Raw genomic sequence first — 2,739 nt, forward strand, 5'->3', positions numbered from 1 at the left:
CTGTTTATTATACTCCGAATACATGTATATCACATAAACATATAGACTATTACGTACCATTTTTATTTTCCAACGTGTTTGAAAGTGAAAAATGTTAGAGTCGTTAAAAATATTCTCAATTTTTTTAGTATCTTTTTAAAAATGAATATGAGTTTATTTTGTTGGAAGTTTTAAAATTGTACAAATTAGTTTAATAATAGACCATAAGTCCACAACAAAAGAATTTAATTGTCCAATAATTTGATTTGGTTGTCAATGAAAATGAGCTATTGTGACGGACACAAATGTTTTCACGTCTTAAGATTCCGCAATAGGTCAAGTCACATGTTTATTTTGTCTAAGAATGAAAATGAAATGTAGTGAAAATAAGAAAATCTTACCCCATGATAACCATCTTTGGTTTCAAACAAATTATCGAACTGAATAATTAACGAATAATTGTGGGGATATCGTGATACGAAATAAAGATTCGAAAATATTCAAAAATTGTTCTTGCATGCCAATTACACAGCCTTTTGTAAGGAGGAATGACAATATTTTTTTGAGTAGAACTCTTAACCTCTGACATGTTTGCATGTTGATGTTTCATGCTAGAGGAACCAGATCTGCACTGAGGTTCAAGGGAATCGATTAAATCATAATGTTGACACAAGAGAGTAACAAGAACCAGATACAAACTTCATAAGTATATAATATTGATACATAAGGATAATGGAAGTACATAGAACTAAGTATGCAAACAGATAAACAAGATCACAACACGAAGCGGTCTCTAGGACTCTGAACATCAAACAATAGACAACAGATATAAATTATTAAAGTGCAGCCGCCGTAACGTATATAAATGTGTTCATGGAGTGTTTGAGTGAGGAAAAGGGATAGTTGGGACGTGGATGTCCTTTGGTAGTGCTGGTAGTACGGGCTTAGGAAGCTCCGGAAGTTCGGGCATATGAGGCATCTCAGGGAAATGTGGCAGTTCTGGCTTTGGTAGAGTTGGGACATGGGGCATTGGCGGTAGTTCCATCTTGGGCAATTGTGGCAGTTCGGGTTTTGGAAGTTCGACTTTAGGGAATGATGGGAGTTCAGGCTTCGGAAGCTCAGGCAATGATGGCAGTTCGGGTTTTGGAAGTTCAGGCAAGGTTGTCTCTAATAGGTGGCGAGCATCTACAGAGAAGTCTGTGGCACACATTGATGTTAGTGTGACAATTACGAGTACTAAGAGAGTCGATGAGTGAAATGAGTTGGCCATCTTTCGGGTAGATGTGATCAAGCAAATTGTTTCGAGCTTTAGTTGAGTAATGAGTGTATGTCCTGGTGTTGGCTTCATTAGCCTTAAATAGAGGGGATGGTTGAGGGAAGGTGCAACTTCATTAGACTAATATATGGTTTGGTGGGAAGATTTGTGCTTTGGTAGTTCAACTGCTTCTCCATACTCCTGTTGAAATGGTTACATGTAGCTAGATTTGTCATCAGCAAGGATTGTTAGATGTTCATCAACTTATTACTTAGTAAAACAAGTTACAGATCTACACACGTGGAATCATCGATGTTTTTTTGCAGAGAAGGTAAAATACCTTGCATAGCAGTAGTTATCAACTCGAACATCAATACAGAGCTTTGCAAGGGAGGATATAATCACTGCCTCTTGAAGTGTCCAATAGGTCAAATTGATCTGAAACATCCGCTGTCATTCCCCTCCCCTAACCTCATTTGTGTTCCGCAATCCGTCCTGAGAAGATCTACATAATTCTTAACAGTGTAACATACATATACGCAAAACCTGTAGCATGTAGAATCACCTTTAGCTAGAAAACATGAATTAGCTCAGATAAACAAACCTGATCCAGAAATTACTTCAACTATCTTTTGACTATTTTTCTCTTCAGAAATATTTCTTTAAAGAAATTGTGTAGACATTCCTATGAAGATTTCCTAGAGGCAATCAGCGGCAGAGGCAGGATATAATCCTCAGCGGCACTTTCAAATTTCACATTCTGGGGGCACAGAGAGTAATATTATGTAGATTAATATTGTCAAATATGCGAGTCCCATGTAAAACAATACATACTTTTTTGAAACCCATGGAGGCATGGGCACCCAGAGGCAATGGAAGTAAACATCAAATAACAACCCTAATCTTGTATAGGCCTTTTCTTTCTCTGTTACTGTAAAACAATGTACACTGACCAGTAATGCAAAATGAACCACTTGATCTATTAAACTGCAGTTAGTTAAAATATATGGCAAAGGAAATTCATTGAAAAATAATATGGACGGTATTAATCTCAGAGCCCAGAAAGCGTATGTTCAAAATCAAGGTACTTTCATCGTTCACCGGTGCTCTATCAATGTTCCCAAAAGGATTATGTACGCAAATGAAAAAAGTATTTTCACAAAGAGTCTTTTAGGTGTAAATGTGTAAAATATTTAATACAATACTATTAATGAAATACCATGCAGGATAGTTATAATAAAAGTTGCACGTCACTTCTATTTTCCGTATGGTTACCCTTTTAATGTCCGGCACTCGTATTGCTTAAAATGTCTCTCAAAATTTATTGTCCAACGTCACAATCATCAACTTTGGCACCCAATTTTAAAACTAAAAATGCGTATTAGTTGCTCTTAAACTCTTAAGCCTCGTTTCTTTATGGTTGAACGAGTCTAACTGAACCGTACCAGTCATTTTTCCAAGTTCAGAATATTTATTTAACATTTATTATGTAGGACGATTCCGAA

At 36.3% G+C, this 2,739-nt stretch overlaps 1 long non-coding RNA gene across 1 annotated transcript; it reads right to left on the bottom strand.

The window, feature by feature from the left end:
- Positions 1 to 611: 611 nt before the first annotated feature.
- On the bottom strand, positions 612 to 2,176 carry LOC141683616 (uncharacterized). The gene is made up of 2 exons (XR_012560372.1): positions 1,575 to 2,176; positions 612 to 1,435 (listed from the first exon to the last, which is right to left on the bottom strand). It is a non-coding gene; the product is annotated as an uncharacterized LOC141683616 (long non-coding RNA).
- Positions 2,177 to 2,739: the final 563 nt, after the last annotated feature.

Source organism: Apium graveolens, chromosome 9 (genome assembly GCF_009905375.1).
Source record: "Apium graveolens cultivar Ventura chromosome 9, ASM990537v1, whole genome shotgun sequence".
Lineage (NCBI taxonomy): Eukaryota > Viridiplantae > Streptophyta > Magnoliopsida > Apiales > Apiaceae > Apium > Apium graveolens.